Source organism: Rhinolophus sinicus, chromosome 6 (assembly GCF_057876585.1).
Source record: "Rhinolophus sinicus isolate RSI-liver-muscle chromosome 6, RSI-T2T, whole genome shotgun sequence".
Classification (NCBI taxonomy): Eukaryota; Metazoa; Chordata; class Mammalia; order Chiroptera; family Rhinolophidae; genus Rhinolophus; species Rhinolophus sinicus.
In genome coordinates, this window is record NC_142506.1 from 24987507 (window position 1) to 25013438 (window position 25932).

At 38.0% G+C, this 25932-nt stretch overlaps 1 long non-coding RNA gene across 1 annotated transcript; it reads left to right on the plus strand.

The window, feature by feature from the left end:
* Nucleotides 1–5238: 5238 nt before the first annotated feature.
* Nucleotides 5239–24817, plus strand: LOC141567955 (uncharacterized). Its single transcript, XR_012491000.2, has 3 exons — nt 5239–5559; nt 18229–18325; nt 24782–24817. It is a non-coding gene; the product is annotated as an uncharacterized LOC141567955 (long non-coding RNA).
* Nucleotides 24818–25932: the final 1115 nt, after the last annotated feature.

The following is a 25932-nucleotide window of genomic DNA, read 5'->3' on the forward strand; positions in this document are numbered from 1 at the left end:
AAAAAAAACATTATACCCTTATCCACAGTTTTACTTTCCACAGTTTCAGTTACCTGTTTTCAACTGTGGTCAGAAAATATTAAATGGAAAAGTCCAGAAATAAACAATTCATAAGTTTTAAGTTGCACACCATTCCGAGTAGTGTGATGAAATCTCACACTGTTTCACTCTGTACTGCCCAGGATGTGAATCAATCCTTTGTCTAGTGTGTCCACACTGTATACGTTACCCACCTGTTAGTCACTTAGCCATTTTGGTGATCAGATCAACTGTTGCAGTATCGCAACGCTTGTGTTCAAGTAACACTACATCCAAATGCCTATGTCCCTCACCTCCACCTCATCACGTGAGCATTGTATCATCTCACATCATCACAAAAAGAAGTATAGTATTTTTGAGAGAGAGACCACACTCATGTAACTTTTATTATATTATATTGTTACAATTGTTCTGTTTTATTATTAGTTGTTAATCTCTTACTGTCCATAACTTATAAATTAATCATAGGGATGTATGTATAAGAAAAAACATAGTATATATAGTGTCCAGTACTCTCTACGATTTCAGGCATCCACTGGGGGTTGTGGGGGCATCCACTGGGGGTCGAATATATTCCCCCCAGATAAAAGGGGGTCTGCTGTAATAATTTTTCTATGCTTCAATTAATGGGGTGAGAACATTCCTTTCATTTTTCACCAGAAATAGCATGATGTGATTGTTTTTACTTATATTATTTTATTACTGATATTCAAAATGTTTTCATGCTCTCAATATAGATTAGTTATTTATACATTTTATACATGTGTCTATTGAGACTCTTGAGGCTTTTCTTACTATTTTTATGAGCCCTTTAACATAATATGGAAAAGACCTATCAATATTTGCTATAAGTACCTTTACTCAACTTATTTTTACTGTTTTATTTTAGCCAAACACATTTTTAATTATCTAAACAATTTACATGCAGTCAAATTTACTAAGCAAAGCATCTGTTTGATTTTTGAGATGAGAAAAAAGAGGAACAGAAGGACTTATTCTAAAGGTCACGATTCTGAAAAGTACTGTCAGTCACTTTTGGTTCATGGGGCACTTCCTGGAGAATGGCTCGCCTCAATGACTGAAGGATCCTTGCCTCCTCTGCATGACATGCCTCTCCTCATGGGTCTGGCATAATCCATTGATGAGTATCTTATCAGTTTACTATTTCTGGTAAATTCTCTCTTAAAGAGCTATGTTCAAGATTCCAGTTCCAGTGAACTAAGCAGAAGATCAGTTCTCTACATGTTAGGAGCTACACTATTCTATATTATAGACTTCCGTCTTCCTTCATCTAAGAGAAACATCTTTCAACTCACTTGATGGGTTAGCTGGAAAAAACTAGCCAGGTAATATAAGCAAAAGTGCATTTTTCAATTCTGATTCTTTCTTTCATTTACCTAGTTGAATGAGAGCACCTCAATTTATCTTGAATAACTTTATGGTGACTAATCTGCTGGATATGTCTTAGTAGAAGGGAACCTGTAAGTGCCCTCTAAAACACATACTTCACCATTAATTTAGAATCTTAGTTCTTAAGTCTTGCTTAGACAGCATCGTCACTTATTCAAATGCCTCCCATACATGCCTCTATTTCTTACCTTCAAGAGGGTAGCCATATTTAATTAGTCCTTAATAGTTACCTGTCTATACAGCTGAACCCAAAGTGTTCTAATGACTATACACTTCCAGGTCAACTGTGTAGACAGATAACCACTGATAACCACCACCCCCACTCCTGCACAATTTCAAACTACCAGACAAATAGAAATGTGGGCACGTCCCTACCAGCTACCTACTTCTTACTATTAATTTAAGATAGGGCTTTGTGACAAATGTGATTTTATTCTTTCCTTAAAATATCTGTCTAGTAGTGGTTTTAATAGAAAATATTGATCAAATTAACAATCCAGTTCATTTGGGAGAGGAATCAACTTCTGCGAGAGAATAATTTTACTCTTGTGGTTTGAAATAATATATAATCATATTAATTTAGTCCAGAAATAAGTTGAAATTATGTGTTTTCCTCCATTATCCCTAAATACACATCATGGGCTATAATAACTTGCAGTTTTCTTGTGCCATGAAAGCAAAACTTTCTAACTGAAAACTTTAGAATCATGTAACCTATATTTTATTGGTAGGGGTGGGGGTGTCTTAAGTATGAGAATTTCAAACTGGCATTTTCTCCAGAATGCAGACAGGGCTCACTTTTCAGATGTGGCCTTATCCTGAACTTCTCTGAAATAGCACAATCAACTGACTGTATTTGTCCATATCAGTTTACAGAAATTTAAAGCTATCTATCTGTGTCTATAGCTAGATCTATATCATATGTAGATGCATATGTATATGTATAGATATAGACATAGACATAGACATCGGTATAGATGTATCTCATGTGATATCAGGGAAATTATAATCCAAAGCTTCAGGTATTCAAAGCCTATGCACATGAAAACATGAATGATGGTTGTTACTAATTTAAAATGTTATTATCAGTTTCTGTGGGCCTTCCCTTCATAAGTAAAATCACTGGAAGATTAAAATATAAAAAAAACATAAAAACTAAGGTTAAATTCCCCAGAGTATACTATTAGCCTATTATCTGCTTTGAGTAGAGAGAAGGAACTCAATTACCAATTTTGTTTCCGGTAATTGCTATGGCTACAGTTACCAGGAAAAATATAAATTCTTCATAAGCAAACTGAAAATAAAAACTGGTTTTTTTTCAGTGAATTCCATAGAAGAGGTATTTGACAAAGGTCCCACTTACTACCACCACAACACACCATTCTATGCCAACACATTCTTACCAGAGACATTCTCAATGGCTCAGAGAAGACAAAAACAAAAATAAAACAAAACAAAACAACAAAACAATAGGAATTCCTTGGAGCAAGGATATGAACCAATAGGTCCTAACCTAGTATAGAATATTTGATGATACCAACCTTTAAAATGTTTAATGTATTTATGAAAATAGTTTCATAAACTTTAATATACAGAATCATACATTTTTCTGGTGATAATTTAAGATAAATGTTCCACAGATTTTGTTTATAAATCCAAGTTTTGACAAGATTGAGGAAAAAGAAAAAAACAACCTCCAAAAAAGAAAACATGTCCATTGTTTGCTGTGAATACTCATGCCTAAAAGCATTCTATAGAGAATACCATTTTGCAAGCACACTTGGCCCAAACATCTGTGCTATATTGTGTTTTCCTAATCAACCCATTCAGGGACTGTAAAACAAGAATTCCTATAAAAATGTATGTAAGGAAGACACATTTCTTTTTTAAAGCTCATTCATCCATGATGAAGCTATTAAAAGAAGGTTCAAGTTAACAATAAAGAACAAGGGATAATTATGTGGATGTCTGTGGTGGGAAGGCCCAGACAAATGGTGGTGACGTTAAAATGATGGAGACCCAGCAACCAGACAGACCACAAGGATGTCCTCTGGGGGCTTATTTGAGTAGAAATAAAGAGGAGATCTACGCAGATGCACCAAAGATTCATGGTGAATAGTTGGCAAACATTTCACTAAGTGAGGAAAGCTTGATGCCGGGGTGTTTTGGGGCTATAAGAGGCCGGGCTGTGCACAGGGATGGTGGTGGAAAGGAATGAGCCACAAGCGACACACAGAAGCATAAGAAGAACAGCTACAGCATGTACCAGGGAGGTATGTTCAGGAATAAATCTCTGATACCTCGAAGGACGTGGTTCTGGAGAAACTGGGATCATGGGAGGCTCATAAAGCAAGGAGTAAAATGCAAGTCACCTTGCCTGTGAAATCAAAGGACCTTAAAAGGATTTTCAGAAATGGTATGGGAACACTTCTCCCTCATTGATCCATATCAGAATTTGCTTGGAGTAAGGATGAACCATTTTCAAATCACACAAACATTCAACCCCCATCCAGCCTCTGCTCTATTGTACTAAGCGAGGTACTGATAGGAAAACCTCTTATTGCACAGGTATGTTGGGACAAATAAAAAAAAGGCGAAATGCTGAAAATCACTGAAATATGGGCTCGGTCAGTGCAGTTCCTGAGCTCAGTATTAGAGATAATACTGTATTTAGGTCACTCTTGGTGCTGAGCTGTGAGCACCAAGCAGCTGGCTGTAACTGGAAGCTCATGAATCCTAGATTCAGATTGGCCAGGGTTCGATTCCCAATCTGACACATAACCAGGCACGTTTATAAACAAACTGACTCTCATTTTTCTATGACGACTTTAGATCCCCATGACCATGTGTTTAGAGAAAAGTGTACATCTGGTGGTCCAACATGGGATTCCAGAAGCGCACTTTCTATACTGTAGCTCTTCAGTGGTTTATAGCATCCTTTCCAGTACCTCTCCATAATCTGCCCCTTCCTAACCTGCTGGAGCTATCTATCCCCCCAGTCTAATTCTCTGGGGGTAGGTTTCAGGCAGAGGATGATGTGGTGGGAGCAAAGGAAATTGATGAAGAATAAATTGGGAGTTAGATGGGAGAGTAATGATCATGAATATGGGCTTTCAGCAAGTCAGAGGAGGGAGGCGCTGGGGAACCTGGGGCCCATCTGGTGTAAACCCCAAGAGGCAAGTGGTCTGAAATGGCCAGAGGTGAGTGGTTCCCTTTGTGTTCTTCTCAGGTTCCCAGCCACCACCTGCCACCTTGATGAGGATCTCTTTATCCTTCTCCTCATTGGCTCTCTGAAGAATGAACTATTGTTTCAAACATTAAAAAATAATAAACAACAAATAAATATAGAATTATAAATCAAAATATGTGCTAAGTGAGAAAAGAAGAGGATGCAATGACAGAATATAATGGGGCTTTGATTTAAGTATGGTGGTGGGGTTGAGAAATGGGGAAGTAGAATAAGCAAAAGAAGAGGAGAAAAGAGGTTTCTAGGCAGAGGGAGCAACAAGGCTTCTATTTTAGCATCACTGGGGCAACAAATCTGAGAAGCAGTATCAAGGTCTGTCTCTGTTATCCTGAAACCAGATGGGCTTCAGAACAAATTTACCTATATATTATTTAATAGTTTCTAATTAAAAAGTAAATCTCAACACTTAAATTCTTAAAGAATGAGCCTAAATCAGCAATATAAAATGAGAAATCACAATACTTTACCTAGTATAGTAATTATATGGTTATAGTAATTTCCATTGCGATCTAACTTGTTTCTATCATTTTCCCCAAGTCTCAACAGAGGGAAAGGAGATGAGACAAAGATGAGAACTCTCAGTAAAGTTCTCAGTTGTCTTCCCCTCAACTTCTCCAACCTGCCATTGATGCGTGAGGAACTTGGACCATCTCACCTTCTTCCAGAACAGTGCTGGAAATCCCATTCGGGCTATCTCACGTGTGCTCCATGAACAAAGATTCTCAGTCTCTTCCATTTTCTCCTGGCTGATGAACCCCGAAGAAGCAGCTATTCTGTGTCCTCACCTTCACTCCTGCTGGGGTTGGCCAGAGGCTTACGGGCACCAAAGGAAGGCATGGCCAGCCTGCAATATCTGTCTTGAGGTAATTAATTTCTTATGTCTTATATCAAGTGCATTACTGACAGCACCTAGGAGTGGGTTTTGTCATTATAGAAGCTTCTGGCATCATTTTTCTTCATCGCAAGGACTTGTTAAAAGTTTCTGATCTCACCGTGTCGTACAGATGACACTGAAAAATAACCTAGGTTTTACTCATCATTTCTGTAAAGTTCTTCATATAAGGATTAAGTCATGAATCCTTTGGTGCTCTGGGTGGTGGCGGTAAAATAAGTCTAAAAGATTAGTATAAGACTCATAAACAAGTTGATACATTAAACAGTATCAATATGCTTGTCCTCTTGCCTTTCTGAGTATAAGGTCTACACCCTGTTTACCCAAAGCACTCAGGAGATATTTGGATATTATGAAGAGAAAGAAGAAAGTAGTACCTGGCCTCTGAGCTCAAAATAGTCCGTTGTTATGACAGTAGAATGTGCAAGTTCCACAGAACCTTTACTCCCCCCTTAGGTTATGAAAAGTATGCTCGGGGACTCACTGTGGTGCAGAGATTGTGTTCCATCTGAGTCAAGTGACTGTAAAGAGAAGGTATGATTTGGGGGAAATAGAAAAAATGCCCAACCCTTTTGAGCCTAGGAAATGTGTAGCAAGAAGAAGAGAAGAGAAAAATGTGAGTGTTAGTCACATACTTAGGTATCTTCTGATATCTTCTCTGTGGTGAAAAGGAGAGAACATTCCAGAGAGCTGAGGGAAACATTGAAGGCAGAAGAGGTTGCCACTCTCTCAACCTTCAGGTTTCTAGGAAGAAACCGCCCCTGAAACATCCTCCAGTCACCAAGCTGGGAAGGGGCCACAGCAATCTGGCAACGTAAGGTGTTCGGGCAGAGGAAGATCTCAAAGGTTCACTTTTTGAAATCACCCTGGGTTTCACAGCAAGTGAGACTGGCCGGGGAGCTTGCATACGGACAGCATGACTATATAGCCAGGGTTACTGAGCAGCTTGCAAGACCTCACCCTGTAAGGTCTGTGCACAATCAGAAGCCGATGTGGCTCTTGTTTGCCAGGGAGACGGCTCAGCCCTGACCATGCTGAGAAAGACCAGTTTATGGATCTTGCCAGCTGCACAGTTCAGCTGCAAAGAACAAAAATGAGCAGCACCAGCTGGACGAGAGACATTGTACTAGAGCCCAGTGTGACAGACCGCATGGAGCCTGAGATCTGACCCTTCTGTCCATTCACTTAAGGTTATGTGCTGGGTACCCCTTGCTCCATATGCTCAGATAGGACACTAACTTAAGGGAGAAAGTGACCAGAGGTGGCATTTGAATAACTTTTATGACACTTAAATGGACTATTTAATTCAGACTAATATTGATACAAGATGGTTTATTATTTTTATTGTTTGGGTTTTTTTGGGGTGTGTGTGAATAGTGCGAGTACCTTAATGTCAATAATTAGGCTTTATTCATCTTTGGATCTATTCTAGTACCTGACCCGTGACTCTGCCTATAAAGGGAGTTTAAAACAAAATCCTCTGTAAATAAGTAATGGGTAAATAGATATTTTTAACTCTCAGTTGTTCACAACATCCTAGAGAGTAGTTTACAGTATCTTAAAGTTATCCATTTATTTCCACACTTCCCTAACTCGGTGCTCCAGAGATATAAATCACCTTGAGTAAGAAGAAACCGTGTCTGGCTTTCCAAACTTTAAGAATTTTTCTGTTTCCCAGTTATTTTTGTGTTGGAAGGAGGCATCACATCTAGTTTGTGGAACTCTGGGTATATGAGATTTTCAGTCAACACGCAAAGGTTCACAGAGGTTTTTCCTTCCAAGAATAATCCCGTGGGGCTCCATTCAACAATAAATATTGCCCAACTTCTCTGTGCAGAAGTCAGTGTAAGGCCGCAAACACTAAGGAAATTGCCTCTGCATCCAGCCGGTTGATTTGGCCGGCCAGGAGCCAATGCATAAAGAAGGTCTGTCTCTGTTTTCTTCATACTTTTCCTCCTCTCTGAGTCGTAAGCCATGGAGAGTTATGGGAAAGCCTGGGAAGAATGTATTAGAGACTGTCTTTTTCCGCAGACCCACTAATTATGAAGAACCAGAGTTTTTGCTTAAACTGACTGGGCAGTCATGATTCTGACCACTGGACATACTGCAGACATGGGCTTCTGTAAACCTCATTCTAAAAGGAGTCTGGGGAGAGAGGCCTCAGTGTGTTCACTCACTTCATTTCATTTTCTGGCTCCTCCCAGCAAAATTAAAATAAAAACGACAGACATTTTATAACACATTGCCCTTGTTACCCACTAGAATCCTCAGGGTCATGCTTCTTCTAATATTATAGAAAAAACACCCAAATAACAAACATTTCGTTACCTTAAAAGGACGAAAGACCAGAATTCAAGAGACTTAGCTTGTGATTCTATTATGAATAAGCCACTGGATTCCTACGTGACATGGGCCAGGTCCCTTTACTTCTCTGCATCTGAATTTCCATCCTGAAAAAAAAAAGAAAAAAAGAAAAAAAAAAAGATGTGGAATAGTGTTTGAAATTCTGGAATACAAGATAGTTTTTAAATTATTAACTGGGTATATAAATCTTGACACTTTGGCCTGAGTTACACATTTTATTTTTTCAAGGACATTTTTAGGTGATTTTCTAAAATCCGTTTCTTGAGTTGATTAGCTTATGTTATGCTATAAATAAAAACTTTCCTTCACAAGGTATTTGAATACCTCAAGGTAAAATTCATACAGGAAGCATAGGATAAATATTTGATTCTTTCCCATTATTACACATTGTATTATTAAAGCCAAGAGAGCTGTGATTTACGTATGGACTATTCATTTATGATTTGTCTTTGGAGTTCTGAGTAGCTGTCTCTTCTATGAAACTGTGTTTTTATGCTAAAGAAAGCAGGGTGTACTGTTTTAATGGTATTCAGCTGCAATAAGGTATTTGCTGGAACCAGCCCTGGTCCTTTAATTAATTTCTGAATTAAAAAAAAAAAGCTAATAGTTTTGTTAGTCAGAAGGCTCTCATGCTGTATAGTCTTCATTCTGGGTCATAAAAACATATTCAAATAATCTAGGTGGCCTCAATAAGAGAAATTATGTATTTACTAATGAGGACATAACGAGATTGGTGAGATACTGATATGCCAACTCAAAAACAGCAACTTGATGTTAAGAAATGCCATGACAAAGAGGCTTGCCATACACATTCAGAAGTATATGTACAAAGTAATATATATGTACGATTTGCACTAAGTGGGCAGTATGTATGTCAATTTGTTTGAAAATTATGTAGGTAACAGAGGAGGGACATGTTTTTTAGGTACCTTAACAAAAACATGCTTGTGGGGACAGAGTCCCAGAGAGCAGTTTCCAGGCTTTCAACCTCACGTGGAAAGGTGCTGGCTCAGGTAGTAGATGGCCATCAGCTGTGATTGGATGGCCATCAGCTGTGACTAGTTGGCCATCAGCTGTAACCAGTCAGCCATTAGCCACTAATATAACTGCCGTGGCTAGGGGGTTGGTTGGTTAGTTGTTGGTTGGCAGAGAAGTGAATGGCAGATTGCGACTAACAAGTGTGGTTAGCAAGCGGGTTGTGGATTGTGGATCATGTTGATCCTACTTCCTGTGTCTCGCCCAGCCGCCAGTGAGACTGGGGTGCAGGAAGACCCCTCATTGGGGTACTGGAGGATGTTTGCTTTTGTGTCTCCACCAGACACCATCGAGAATATAGTGCTATGAACCCCCATCTATGGCTCCGTTGGTGTCCCTTTTTGGCCTCACCATATCCTGTGTTGTTGTGCGGGGAGCAGGATCAGAGAGCCTGCATGACAGTGCTATTTATATTTTTGGAAATATTAGCTTCTCTATTCTTTAACCATACTGCCCTATTATCAATAACCTCTTGGTTTTGTTAAGTTCTCAAGAATGTCTAGGTTAGCAACATTCTTCACCTATACTCGGGTTAAACAAGTACAAATATCTAACAGAAATCAATAAAGAACATGACATGTGGAACCATTACTTTTCTAGTTACAGGTAATTGTGCTCAGAAAAGAATGCAATAATTCCTTTAATGTTAACTTTACTTAAATGTCCATTTTCCACCTTTGTCTCTTGCCAGAAGTACAATAATTATTCCAGACCTGGGCTATGTAATAAACGTCTGGGAATAGTTTACTTGCTTGAGCTGTTTCTCATTCTAAAACATAGACCATGTGGTAGTTCACCATCTGGGTCCTTTATATGTAACTTTCCTAGTTCTCTAGAGTTAGTCACATGCTCTGAAATACAGTAATGCAAATAATAAGACATTATTTCACCTTTGGCTCAACCTATTATTCAAAGAGCCTAAGGAAGTCAATTAAACTGTTCATTTGAAGTAGGATTGAAAAAAAATGCTTTGTTGGAAAATAATGCGGAACGTGCATTTGTATTTTAAATTTCTGAAACTATTGTCAAAGTATTAGGAGTTTACAGCTTGATGGTAATCCTCCGACAAAAGCCAAGTAGAAGGGGAAGATTTAGGAATCAAATGATCACATTTTAACATGTAACCAGGGAGGGTGATGAGAGCATATTAAGAATGAAAAAAAAAAAGTCAAATACTAGCAGATGTGGAATATTTGTGCAAAGCACAAACCCAATAGCCATCCACAAAGAAAAGTATCATGGGAATGAAAAGCTAAAAGGAGTTTTCTGAGATTGTTTTAGTCCATATTCAAGTAGGCTGAACTTAGCCAAATTTGCCTAGGATGAATTCCTAGGCAAATTTAGCCTGCCCTGGATGCCTGGTAAACAGGTCTTAAATGGAGGGATAAGTGGTCAGCCCAGTGGGTGGAGGTATGGACTGGAAATAATATAGGGGACACATTCCAAGTGCTGGAATATCTAACACTCTACATTATATTACACAATGTACTCTTGAAAATGATAAAGCTGGTTCTTCTGGATACTTCTCTGTGGACAACAGTCCTGAGAATGTTTCTCCCCCGACATTCATCCCAGGTCCAATCTGAACATATCTATACGTAATCTACCAAGCAGGTGATTACTTTGAACTGTCGCCTGATTTTACCAGGCAATCACCAGAGCTCTCGCAAGGTTATCTCTCACAAAGAACCTAACATTGTTCTTGTAGAGTTTGCTGTGATCTGTAGGGCTCTCATGTGATCTTGCCCCAGCCTCACTTACCAAGCTCCACTGGGGACACTGAGTTCCCGTACAGCCACACTGGATTTCTATCTGTCTCTGAACTACAAGTTCCTTCTTGCTCCCTGATGTTCCCTCTACCTGAAATGTTTTTCCCCACATTCTTTGCACGTTCCAGTGGTCTTATTCTTCAAATCTCAGGTTAAATGTAATTCTTCAGAGAAGAGTCTCCTGAACACTCTCATGTTTCCCTGAAAATAAGACCCGGTGTTATATTAAGGTTTGCTCCAAAAGACATGTTAGAGCTTATGCTCAGGGAATGTCATCCGGAGAAATCGTGCTAGCGTTTATTTCCCGGTTAGGTCTTATTTTCGGGGAAACATGGTAACTATAGGTAGAGTGTTTCTACTTTAAGTAGAAAGGGACCAGTCACTGTTCGTATCTATAAAAGCAATCTATTATTCTCCTGATGATGACTTTGTTTACTTGTTTACTGTTGGCTTTCCTCACTGGAATGTAAACTGGGCCAGGGAAAGTCCTGTCTTGTTTGTTATTGCATCCCTGGTGCCTGATACAGCTTCTGCAGTATGGTAGTCCTCAGCATAATGCTGTTAAACACGTGAATGAAGAGAGGAATGAAAAAGGTTTTAGCATGAAATGGGAAGATGAAAAGAGGACAGAAATGCATGTGCCGAGTGAAGGAGAAAAGACAGAATTAAGACAAGAGGTTGTTTATTTCCTGTGCATCATTTTCAAACCCTTTATCTTCCTGCCTCCCAAAACCTAAGTGAGAAAGATGAAGGTGTATGTTAGCATGTCACAGGGTCCTTTAGGGATATAACCATGGGGTTTGACTTCAGGAAGGACAGGAACGTCAGAGGGGAATATCTAAAATACTACAAAAACAATCATCTTCAGGTACTAACTGAGGCCTCTCGACTGACTCATAGAGTGGTTACCTTAGTCACCAACCTGTTTATAAATTGGGAAATTCAGCTAGAATATTAAAGCATAAACATTTTAGGTGTGTTGACTCAAATGATTAATGAAAATGGAAGACGAGTTTGGAACAAGATTTGTTAGAAGAAAGAAAAAGTCAGTGAAAGACTGCTTATTATATCCATATTATTAAACCTTTGGGAATGGGGTGAGTGTAGAGATGCACATGTGAGAAGGTGGGAGTTGGAGCCAGAATGTGGCTGAGAATAACCTTTCTTATAGTCAGATCCTGGCACTTACACGGCATCACCCTGTTGGTTGGTTCAGGAGTTCAAGTGACATTCAGTTAAGCTGTGTTGATGCAATGTGCCATGAGAATGGATGTTTCCACAGCTACTGAGGATGGAGCAGCTTTTTCTTGATGTCTATTAAGTGGAACTTGGACTGTAAAACAACAGCAACAAAAAGAGACTAGACAACTTAAGCATTTTCCCATAAACACAGGGCTCTCCTTCATCTCTGCCAAGGGCTCTAAGTCAGTCTGCATTGAGCAGAAAACTGAAACCCGCTGAGCTGACAGCTGCCGCTGGCCTGGAGCCCACTGTGAACCTGAGGAGAATAATGTTCCCCACTTCATCCAGGGCTTAAAATAAAGCTGAATCACCACTTTGGAGATACAGATTGTGTCAGCCTGGGGAAGGCTGAGGTCACTGTCTTCAGAAGGTATGTTAACCAAGCCAGAAACTGTATTAGTTCAGTTTACCAATTTCAAATATTTTCATGTTTACTAGGCAGAAGGTGGGTAGATGAGTTTTCCAAAATTATTAATTTTTTTTTTTTTTTTTGCTTCTCCACTGATTTCAGAAAGTTAAGGATGACTTTCCAGACCTTGAAAAATATTCCTAAAATAATGTATATTGAAGAGACATAGAGATCTCCTAGGACGGTGTATTTGCACTCCTTAATATATAGGGCATACATGGCTCAAGAGAATTATCAGAAAAACCTCCACGTTTTTCCCTTTATGTCCCAAGGTGACAGTGGAACTTCAGAAATAGGTTCAACACATATTTTTGCAAATAAAATTCATCAACCAGAGAAAAGATGAGGCCACAGCTTCTTAGAATACCCAAATAATGTAATTACACAACTTTTCTGGGAGGTAACTCCGAGGGATTCATCTTCCTCTTTGACAAAGGATTCTTAAACACACAATAATTCACCATCTACAAAGACTATGTGTCATCATAAACCATTCCTGAAGCCGTAGGAGGTAGTGTGTGGTGGTATATTAAACACTTCTCAAATACATAAACAGCTGGGGTTCTTTTTCACATGCAAGAAATTTAAGTTACTGTTAGTCATCTCATGAACTTTAGAAGAAAATGGATACCATGTTAATGACATGGGAGCACTGAAAGATACAGAAACACCTTATGAATACATCTAAGAGACTGGATATAATTTTAATGAGGTGTATTCTGTTATAGACTGGTTATTGGAAATTGGCAATCTACTTCTGTTTTTCACAGAGGGATACAGATAGACCAGAATGTTCCAACCTCTTTCTATTTTTTTTTAAATCTTTATTAAATATTTGTTGATATCTACTATATGCCAGGCATATAGTGCTAGGGACTAGGTGTATAAAAGTAGGGAAGAAAAAGACAAGATTCATTCCCTCATGCAACTGGTTATCAGAGGAAGCAGGATAATTTGCATATTTAATATTGCAATTATGTCTATGAAACGGGCCCCAATAAGAAATAAGTGGCACTAAAAGAACTTGCACCAGGATAACCTGACTTAATCAGAAAGGTCAAATGAGAGTTCTCCAATGCAGTGACATTAATCTGAGTTATGAAGAATGAATAGTATTAGATAAAGTAGGAAAGGAAGAGCATTCCAGGCAAAGGAACAGCATGTGCAGAAGACTTGGGATGGGAAGAAGTTTAGCAAATATAGTAAACGAAAGAAGGCCAAAGTGTCTGGAACATCAAAAGCCAGGAAAGTGATGGAAGACGAAGATATTAATGTAAGCATTAGCTTGCTGATCTTTTTATGTTAAAAACTTGGGATTTTATCTAAAAACTCCATGGAAAGCTTTTGAAGCATTTGATATACTGCAATGCTATGATTAGAAATTCATTTTTCAGAATCCATTTTTTTTCCTATTAAAAAGTGAATTGAAGAAGGAAGCAAGGATGTTATGTGGAGAGATGCGTTTAGCAGCTATTACAAAAGTTCAGAAGGGAGGTAGTAGCATGAACTTGGGTGGTCGTAACTGAAAATGGTGACTGCACTAATGACTGATGAGTTTTGCATTTAGGAAAAGAGAAGAATCAAGGATACCTCTTACATTGGTTTAATTGAGAACTTAATGTATTTATTTATTTATTTATTTATTTATTTATTTATTTATTTATTTATTTTGGCCACTATTCAAAGTGTTGTCCACAGAACCAGCAGCCACAGGATCACCTGAGAACTTGTTAGAAATGCAGAATCTCTGGTCTCAACCCAGAACTACTAAGAATGGGGTTATTAATGTGATTTCCAGGTGATTTCTATTCACATTAAAGTTCTAGAAGAGGAGTTCCAAAGTAGAGCAACATTGGGGCTGAGGCACACACAATGGTAAGAGAGCAAATTAGAATCAAAACCAAAAGAAGGAAACGCAGGGACATATTTCAATTATACACGGATCAAGAATTAGGACCTATTCAGGATGGACTTGAGTACATCATTAGGTGAGGCTTCTTATGGAAACTCATCACCAGAATAAGCAAGTTAAATTCTCACATTCCAAACAGTAATAAGACAATGCTGAGGAGCACTGTTTCTTTGCCTAATTATGAAAATAACTATTATAATAATAGTAGTAGTTATGACAATAACTAAGACTTGTGTTTTACAATTACTCATTGCTTGCTTTTATATAGTTTTTCTGTTGGAGAAATTCAAGTTAAAGGAAAAGGCCTTAAGAGTACAGAGGGGAAATGGAATTGTATTTGGTGGTGTGTGCAAGAAAATGTCGAAATTCTTCTTACTCCCAGGTATTTTAACAGAGGCTTATTAAAAAACAAGCAAACAAACAAAATCAACAAAAAAGAACTAAGAGTAACACTAAAGCTCTGTATAATAACTTCACATAATCTGTATGCCCTGCGTACAAGAAAAATCACATTGAGTCATTTCTGTAGAGCAAGCACAGAATATTGCAACATAGAAAAGATGTAAGTCCAGGATTGCTGTATCATTATGAATTTTGATAGAAAGAAAATGCCAAAAATACTTCTTAGCTACACTCTAACTCAAAGTTCAAAGTACCATGCAACAAAGATTACTAGGCTCTTACTATTATGCACTACATCAGTTCCATATACCCCAAAAGCATGGGGGGCAGAGGAGGGAAGCCACAATATTATATGGTCCTTATTATATTGCCAAAAATAGACGTGGTTCAATTGTACTCTATGGCTCCTGAGGTTACAGAACATCATTCTTCTCCAACGTTCCAGCTGGCAGTTACTTTCCCTTACTCTCATCTGCTCCCTTGTGTTTATTTTATATTCATGCACATGACAGCAGAGTTACTGAATCAGCCTGTGCAATCTTGCAATTATTGTTTTCAGAAAAATGCACATAACAATTATTACATCAACAATTGAATAATTCCAAGCAGCCATTTAATATTAATATCATGTGTGCATGACTTGAAGAGGACACAGAGAGGAGTCGCAAGAATGTTGCAAGGCCTGAAAATTTGACCTTCAGGAAAGAATGAAAAAGGTGACTTGTTTGACCTTGGAAACAGGAAGCTAAGGGAGAAATTAGAAGCCTAAGAATATGTAGGACAGACTTTAATGGGAGATGTTCTAGGACTTGGTCAAAAGGGCAACAGAGAACACAGTGGTAATGAGTTCTAATGACCACAACAGAAGCTGAGGATAAAGTGTAAAGGGATTAGAGAGCCTGTGCAGGGGTTGATAACACATGGCTTTGGACTTTAGTATTCCTGGATTTAAATCCTGGCTCTGCAAGATTAGAATAAAACTGATTTAAAAACTATGGCTAGAAAGAAACTGTGGAGTGCTGTTTTTGTAACGATTTAAAGCATGAAACGTTGGGGATTTGAGTATTTATTTGAATGCTCTTGTAATAGAAGTTTGGAAAACATAATCTTAACCTCTGTTTTGTACTGATTTTGTCCGTTACTTGGTAAATTCATTTTTTCTCATTTAGTGCTTTTTTTTTTTTTTTTTTTTTTTTTTTTTTACTAGTTCTGAAGTCACACTGCATGGCTTTGAGTTCCATGTTTGAATATTGACTATTTATTTATTATCTTGAAGTCTCAGGTCTCATACTTGCAAACTAGAAATAATAATAGTTCCTACCTTGTTTGGGTTCTGAAGGATTAAATGACACCTCTCAGGCTGATTGGCAGACAAACTCTATAAATGGAAGCTGTCTTATTCTCCCTGCCCTGTGTAGAGTGCTCTCTAAGCCCTGTGAAGAATTCAACGATGAATCAGATAATAAACCTAAACCATAAGAGCTTTTAGAATCAAGTAAGGGAAGTAAGACCGGGGTTCAAATGACCATAATGAAGAGGAGTAAATCTGCCTCAAGAAAGATACAGGTAATGACATGGGCATTTAAAGAGGAGATCTGACTTTAAAGGAGTGAGGAGAATATGGAGGGCATTTATGGAGAAGGTGGTATTTGAACTGGATTTAAAAATATAAAGTGTTTGACCATCTGGAAATGGGGTGGCCTGGAGTGGTGGAAGAATAGTGGGATAATGCATTCCCAGCTAAGAGAACAGCACAGGCATTCATTTTGTAACATTTTGTAGCTTCGAGTGCTGACTTGAATATTTGTTTCAACAAATTTTATCTCTAAAGATATTCTAACAGTTTGTTAAATTTTCAGCAGTCGGCCTCCCACACACCAGCCTCAAAAGCAGTGACACATTATTTTTTAAGAAGCATCAACCATTTCAATGAAATACGGTGGCCTAGCGTTGGTACAATGCCCCTGAGTTTTTATTGTTATTCCATTATTTAACTTGCTTCCAAGCTTTATCATTTAATCATCCGAATTGGCAAGAACAGTAGTTTATTCATGATTGTTAAAAGAGGAAGAAAAACCTCAAATATTTAAAACAACCTATTTAGATTCTAAACAAGTATAAAACTGAAAGAGCATCTTTTTGGAATTAGTATTCCGTTTCACACTTTGATTCAAAATTAATATGGAGAAAATCATGAGCATCAACAAATTAAAGATGTTACAAAAGAATGGACTCATTTCTGAGACAATTTATTGGCATTAAAATACTAGAGGGAAATGTTCTTGACCAAAGATATTCTTGATTGTCCTTCAGGAAGTTAGTTTGGAAACTTGCACAACTATAAGGGAGTGACTCCCAGATATAGTTGTTGTTTTTTTCTTTATTCCTCCCCTCCTGCTAATACATATATTTTATAAAATTATACATTTATATAAATATAAATCTGTTATATTTGTGCATTCCAATAAAAAGCCTAATTGTGTAACATGGAGATTTAAATTCTTAACTTCATCAAAGGGCCTTTATTTTCTGAAACTTTGCTAATTTTTAGTCAGTCAAAAACAAGAATAAGGAAGGGAGAATGGCATCACTTCACCATCTTTACCCAATTAATTCAGACAGACTCAATGAGAAACGGAAGCAGGTACAGATTAAAGTAGCCCACCCTGGGGGCTTTCACACCCTCAGCTGAGGTGTCCAAATGAATCAGATATGCTTCCCCAAGCCATGTGTAATCGGCAGGCAATTGAACTCAGGTTCTCAGTGAAACTGTTAACTTTGGCCGCAAGCAATGTTCCCTTTTCTTGCCCCCCCCATTGTTGTATCATAAATTATTCAGAATTAAACCTAATGCATGATCACATTTCCTATGACAACAATCGAATTTATAATTTCATCAGAACTGATTGGAACTCAAGCCAGAATCCCCTGATTCAGTTATATTTCTATTGATGATATAACACCTTCTCTCCTTTCTACTGTTGAGACACAATTCCATTTTTCTTTCTTTTTTTTTTTAATAAAGGGAGAGGTTCAGAGAATTTCTTAACTAGGATAATGTCCAGATTTACGAAGAGTATAATGTCTTGGGAAACACATTTTGTTGTAAACATTAACGAAAATACTTGTATGAGGCTGGACTGCGTACTGTGGGAACTAGAAGGTCTTACTCTCATCTGTGTGCCATATGAGCTGATAGCGAACAACTGCGGGATATGTATGCATTTATTCACACATTAAAAGTGATAGCTATAACTGAACTCACATTTTCTAAAGAAAACCACATTGAGAATCATCAGATTGCAGCAGCGTACTGAGGTTTATCTAACTTGGGTGAGGACAAAACTCTTCACTGGGGACTTCATTTTATGAAATTATCAATGAATTCTAATTTCTAGGTCATAAGAAATGCCAAGTATGGGAAAGGAATGCTTTGCCTGTATGTATGTGTCAAACAAAAGACACAATCTTTTTTCTTTCTTTCTTCCTTTCTTTTGTCTATTACAGGAAGACAGTATGCACAGTGGAGAGAATGAGAACTTTAGAGTCAGCAATAGCTGTGTTTGCATCCCAGCTCGGCTAGCTACAAGAATCTTGGTCTTGAGTAAGTCATTTTTCTGAGTTTCACTTCCTTAAACACCTAAGATAGACAGAATGATGCATATTTTGAAAGCTAATTGTGGATAATAGATACGATCACCTGTGTTTCTAAAAAGGTTCTAGACTTCACAAAACCATACACACTTTGGAGTCTCATCACTCGTCACAGGACAGATATCAGTGGCTTTTGCCCAGTCACTCATAATGGAGGATTTACAGTTTATCTAAGTCTCACTCAGTTACTTCTTAACATCCCCAGAGAGATCTCCCCAAAAATTTTGAACAGCCCAGTGCTTTCCTCATCCATATCTTCCAAGTCTGAAGCCTTTCCTGAGTCAATGCTCCTTATGCAGTTCATGAGATGGCCCGTAGATGTGCTAAGATTGTCAGCCTGCAGCACTCCCCAAATGGAACACTCAAAGGTATTTGAGTCACTGACTCCCCGGAGTCCTCACTGCACTGAAGCCAGAATGAGAGCCATGCAGAAGTGAGAAGAGAGTTTCTCTTATGCTGTGTCACATTATGTCTGCTGAACCCAAAACCTGCTTGTATCACCCTGGTTTTCCGTCACGAACAAAACCAGTTTCTTCACCTTTTGCCTGCAGCTTCTCTCACTGTAAGTCTCAGAGTGATGCAGCTAGGCCATAGAGGCCAGCTGTGTGACCTTGAGCAAGGTACTTAACCTTTCTGTACTTCAGTATCCTGCTAAATTAAAAAGGTATAATAACATCTACACATAGGGTTTCTGTGTGCAAAACACACATTGTAAGCACTACACAAGTGTCCACAGTTATTTAACTTTTATTAGTCTCAGAATTGTTCTAGAATATGGACCCTGGGAACAAGAGGAAATATTTGGAAGAGGTTAAATGATGACTCAAACTATTTAATTGAAACAGTAAAAGGAGATTTGATTTATACTGTATCCCAAACTGGTATAGTTATCGCCAATCAAAAGATACAGTTTCCAAAAAAAAATAAAGTATTCTGGAAACATAGGAGAAAAATTAATTTGTTCTGAGGATACTTAAGGAGGAAGGAAAAAGATTCATGTTGGAGTTAGTGTTTCCAAAAGACTTGGAAAAATTAGAGTAACTTCGAAAGAAGAAAAGATGAGATGGTAAAGCCAGACTGACGGCAAGTCATGAGTATAGAAACAGGCATGCAAATCAAGCATATTAGGGAATGGTGAGTGGTACATGGGTAACAGAAATGTGAGAATAGTGAGGGCTCTAGCTTAAACAGTAAGGTGGTGTTGCAGATGAGGCTGAATGACATGCTCTAGTGTTTAGATTTATTTTTAAGGAAAATAAGAAACAACAAAAGTTTTTGTAAATAGAGCCCTTGACCATTTTAATATTTTCAAACAATGATCACTTTTAGACATTATGTTTGAAAGCTCTAAAATTGCCTTTTATGTTCTTATTTTACATGTTTGTACCTCATCTAATAAGTTACCTTTTTGGTGGTAGTGCTTGTGGTATAATTTATAAGTATGTTAGCATTTTAGTGCAGAAATTTTTTAAAAGTTTATGTTTTATTGCATTTTACTTTCATTATTTTACAAACAGAAATATTGCCCCCCTCCCCAAAGTGCTGACGTTAGTGATCACAAGCAAAGATCTCATGAACTTAATAAACTTGAGATAAAGATGGGATTCATTAGGCTCAACATAGACACTCATCAAACCTAAGCCTGTTGACTACATGAGTAATTAGGAAGGAAAAGAACAAAGTAAAAGAACATGTATGACATGTTATAAAATTTTAAAGACGTGTATAAAAGACGAATTATAATGGGGACTTTAAGATCAATTTTTAGTCCTCCAGGAAGAGGCTTTAAATATTTGTCTGCAGCGTATTTTCAGACTCCGTGCTACTAAAGCTGGAGAAAATACTGTGAGTGTTCTCCCGCAGACGTGGAAGTTCATTAAACCTCCATCAGTACACAAATGCACACACACACACACACACACACACACACACACACACACACACTCATACAAATGAATGCAAAAAAGAAAGAGCAGGGAAACCAGGTTACAGTATCCATGGGACCATGGCCTGATTTTCATTTCATCTGGATATCTGATGTAGTGCTTATTTTTATGGCTGAGATTCAATATGCAATTTCAACATTCAATGAATATTCGTTGAGCACTTGCCTTGGGCCATTCAATCTCTTAAGATGCCCTGCAAACAGTATAAGAATAGGCCAAGTCCTTGCTGTCTTCAACTCACATTCAAATTGGAGAAGTCCAGTGAGGAAAGTAAAACCTAGTGATATACTGAGTGTCTTCGGTGAGCTTAGCAAAAGTCCCCTTCCAACAAATGAACTCAGTATATATGACAGTGCTATCATTAGTCTCATGAGTTTAAGTACTGGTTACAAAGCTAAATTTCATAAAGCATCCCATGTCCAAATGCGCACTGTGGCCCATCACTTTCAGGATTACATAATGCCTAATGGGCTCTTAAATAGCATACATTGATTTGGAATCTGGGCCCATACTATTAGCTGTTCATGAGACCTGTAAAATGGGCATGATACTAACAATGACAGTATATATCTCAATACATAACGTAATGTGTAATCTCATAAGGTGGTTATCAGGATTGAATGAAACGCTCCATTTAAAGGGCTGAGCACAGTTCCTGGAAGATAATATTCACTAATTATTGAAGGTAATAATGGTGATTATTTTTATTAAAAAGCCATATAACTTGAATCCTACAAAAAACAAAAACATGCAGCCAATCCAATGACATACCTATCAGACAGTTAATGAGATGGGTGAATAAATTTGTTGGTCTGTATCCAGCTCAGATTTAAAGGGCTCTTCTGTTAAAGAAATTATTAAAGCTAGGAATCGGAATTCTGCATGTTTCTCACCATTCAGTGTAGGCTGTCCAGATTTAGTGGAAACACATTTGTGGGCAAGCTTACATAGAACTGGAGTTTAGATTTACACAAAACTATACATTTTCAAAACACGTTACAATTATTTACCACATTACCATGACAAAAAGCCAAAGCTGCACGTCAGCTTTGTATGAGAAGTGCTTACAAATTGACTCCAATGAACCAATTAAAGGTGATTCCAGAAGTTTTAAGGGAAAGAGAAAAAAATTCCATGAATATTTGTGTAATTCTTTTATTTTTTGTTGAATTGTCATTTTGTGGTGATCATTTGGGTGAGGAGCATAGCTGAGATTGCAAAAGTTACCTCACAAGTCTTTTGCCAACAGCGAATACCAGGGAATGGGGATTCGTGTCAAAATAAAATTGGAGAGGGGAAGAGAGAAGAGGGAGGGAAGGAGGCACGGAAGGAGGATGACAGAGAGAGAGAGAGATCCCTACAGTTCATATTAATGATTCATTTGGTGTATTCCATTCAAAGCTGTTTTAAAACATCATTGTAAATGGAATCATTTTTCTTTCTTTCACACATGCCAGACTTTTTCGCATTCCTCTTCTCTTACCCTACTCTTTCTGTATCTCCTGACTCTTCCCCACACTAGGATTCTCATGTTGCCTCTAACCTTTCATTTGTTTTCTATCTGTTGATAAAAAAGAACGATCTGTCCAAGTCAGCAGAGAATCTGAATATCAATATTGTGCTTTCTCCACTATGCATATAATATGCCACAACTAAAGCTTAGTGTAAAAGGAAGAATGAAGTAAATTGTCGAGAAAGTTTGTTCTTGGTGAATGGAGATGATTTTTCTGTGTCTAATCCTTTGAAAGAAGCTATAGTAATACATTCGCAATAGCACTTTAGTGATCTCTAGCCCTAGGCAATATTATATATAAAATATAAAATCATAGGAGTATGGTAATGGACTTGGTAATTTTACCTGCCCAGGAGTTCTTCCCCTTCCTAATACCATCTTGATTTCTGTTCAAGGAGTTTTCCTTTTCCCATTGTATGTATCTTGGTGGAAAGTAGCTTCTGCTTCCTGTTACAGAGTCACGGGGATCAGATAACACTTCTCCATGTCCTAGTGCCCGCAGTGGGTAGAATGTAACCTAGGCCAGGCTAATGAGATGCCCTCTCCCTGGACGTCAGTAAATGATGCAAGGATGTGAGTCATGCTCATAGGTTATTCTTTACCACTGCAGTGGTGACAAGCTACCTCATTTTCTGCTGTATGTCATTCCATTTCTGAGCCCCAGTTGTGAACGATGTAAGCCCTTTTTGCTTAAAATAGCCATAGTAGATTTTTGCGGCTTACAGTCAAAAACTGAATTTCACAATCGCTCATTGAAAGAGCTTTTGGAAATTCTATCTTAGGGAAATATACAAGCAAGTCACCTGGCCACCTGGAAAATAGGGTTCAGAAAACCTAACTCTGTCCACGTATACCATCGCTCTCCCAGAAAGATTGACAATAGATCTGGAACACACTGCGGTTTTATCAATAGAGGGGTGTTCCAACATCAGCTGGGGTGGCCTGGGCTTGGGCTCTGGGAAAAGGAAGTCACACCAAACAGAGGGAAAAAGAGTCATTTTCCCCCTCCCCCACAGAATGATTTTTTTTAAAATGCTAAGCAAAGAACATAGGATGTGACAAAGGATTTTTGAGTTCCTAAAACCTTGCTTTTGGTTCTTAAAATTCAAATTATTGTGTGTAACATATAGCGTTGAGAAGAATGCATATAAGGAAAGAGGCAGTTTTTCTACCCTGAAGTTGCTTTAAAAAAAAAAAGAAAGAAAAATTCAGAGCTGAGCTGAGGCAGGAGAAGAAGAGCCTGGGAAGGCAGAACTATAGGGACAGAGGTTGTTTGGGTCGTTCTCTGAAGGAGCCTCTAATGCCATCTTCTCCATATTGTCCCCATTCCAAAGGCGGTGTGGTGGGATCAGGGAGCCGGTTATATGTCCAGCCTCTGAGTGAGCCTAAGGGGGCAGGAAGCCTCTGTGACTCTCACACCCGGGGTGGTTCATATCGGAGCAGCAGACACAGTACCACAGTTTCTAGGCGGAAGGGCTGGTTGTACCCCCCACCCCAAGTTTTGATAGAATTGGAGAGATTCAGAGAGTTTTTCTGGTCCTTAGAAGGGTGCAAAAGTGCCCCCAGAGAAGGTTGATTCCTCTGAGGGGCTAAGAGGCTGCAGTGTGTGTCAACCAGAGCTTGCATATCAGATGGAAACTTGCCTTCTCCACAGGTGTCAATGGAGACAGATGCCAAAACATAAAGAAGAATGCAAATGAAATACATTTTAGTGGATGTCAGAGTGGACACATGAGGAACTGGGCCCATATGCTTGATCCCCCCCAAAGCCAAATTCATAAAGCCATGATGTTATATAATAACACTGCCATGCAAATCATTTCAGCTGAAAAGAGAAGAATGAGGTACAGGAGAAAATTGTTAACTTGATTGCAGTTACTTCACATTGATAAGATTACATTTTCTGCCATTGAAGAATGGCAGCTTAAGAGAGAATCTATTTTAAATTATAGAAAAACTATATTTTTGGATGTACAAATTATGGATCAAAAATATTAAACCTAATAAATGTAACCAAGAGTATCAATTACTTGGTTAAAACCCTTCACTATCTGATAGAAATTTTTTGTGTTTACCTGCCCAGAATCCATCACTTCTCATTCTGTTACAAGTACTTTAATTTTCCTTTTAGAAAGCCCTCCATCTCCATTCTCTTCATGTTGCTCCTATGAAACTGACCTGACCCTCTGGTCAAGCGGTGGGCAAGTCACACAAGCACAAAGGGTCAGAGTCAGTGATTGGTTCCAAAATGAGTTAATGACAATCAGAACAACGAGTTATCTTGAAATATTCTCATTGTAATTGTTGGAAAACAAGTGTTGGTGTGGAGATGATAGTGGCCATCTTTACCATGTTAAGGTGAAAACTTGCCAGAGGTGGAACCAAAATAGAGAAAGGAAAGAGATGGAGAAACAAAAACTTTCCTGAAGTTATTATTGAAGGTCTGAATCCAGCTCTGCTTGGATCACACTTATCCCTTGAATATGGTTTTATTATATACAATATTTTATTTATTTTTTCCCTATTGTTTAAGTAAAATGTATTCACTTGTAACCAAAAGAGCCATATAGAAATAAATTCTCTTTAAGGTAAAAAATAAAATCTAAACTCCTTAGCATGACCTACCAGGTCCTATATTATCGGCTTCTTGCCCAAGTCTCAAACCTCTTACTATACCCTGCCTCTCTAACAAAGCTCTGCTCACACAGGTTATCCTCCCTCACGCTTGTAGCCCTCCTCTCTGTGCCTCACACGGCTGGCTCCTTCTCATCCTCAGGCCCTGGCTCAATAAAGAGAACTTCTCTGACCAATACCTGCTCCCCACCTCTCCATCTCAAACCTTCTCATTTCATCCTTGAGTTTATTTTCTTTAGGAAAATTGTCAGCTTCTGAAATAATCTTGTCTTTTTAATATTTTACTTTTTTATTGTCTCCCGTCTCCAACCAGAATGTAAGCTCCATGAGGACAGCTACCTTAGCAAACTTAGCAACGGTGCCTGACCATTGGTAAGTACATAATAAATACTGCAGGAACAAATCAATGAATTTCACTTTTATCTTCAGCAATTACGTAATGCTGACTATCATGCCAGGCACTGTCTGAAAGATTTTTTATATTATTAACACTTTTAATTCTCCTAATAATCCTGTGAGGTTGGAATTTGTATTATGTCCATTTGACTGTGAAGCTGAGCCACACAATGGTTAAGCCATATGCACAAGTGGGAGAGCTAAGTAAGATTCACATCTGTCAGCTGGCTCTTGACTCATTTTTCCCATCCTCTGTGCCAAGCTTTCTGAATGACTTATTGAATGATGCGATAAACAAGTTGGCTACTAAAAACCTGATCATCTCTAGGTGGACTAAGAATGCACAGTTCTGAATTTAAAGAGCAAGGATTGATCATGGAATCTGTGACTCACTCAGACATTAGCTCTAAGCGGTCTAACTAGTGGCTGCAGGAGCTTCCCTTTCACAGCTACAACACTGTTTATGCTTGGGAGTGTTGTTAATTTGCAGTGGTGGGTTATGAGTGCTTATAAAATATTTTACATCTATTTACTATTGTTATATAACTTTGGTAAGTTGAAAAGATACCAATTAGTTCATTCATGGGCGAAGATTGCAAGGGCTTTCAATGAGGAAAAACCTCAAAGGCTTATTTTTACCATTCTTTATGAAGCAGCCGTGACATTTTATAAAGTTTGTTCAACCGTTTTATAGTTACTGCTGTTGAATTTTTGTAGGGTATTTCAAATCCTACTCCCCCGTTTTCTTTTAAAAATTTATAATCTTTATGGTCTGACACTACTAATCATCTGGAAATAAGATGAATCATAGTAGAAAGGATGTTTTTCATTTAATCTTCAAAGCCATTTTTATGTTAACCAACATTGAAAAGCTGTGGGTATATTCATTTTGTTCCATTGAGAACATTAGTCTTCCCCTCTTACAGACCACTTTTTTTTTTGTCCTTCTTTGGGTAAAACTTAATCCTACTGAAACAAGTTGCAGCTGTTGTACAAATTCATATTTTTTATACTGATAGGAAGCAGTCAGACATTTCAACTATTCAGTTTTGTTTAAAAGTAAGTTAA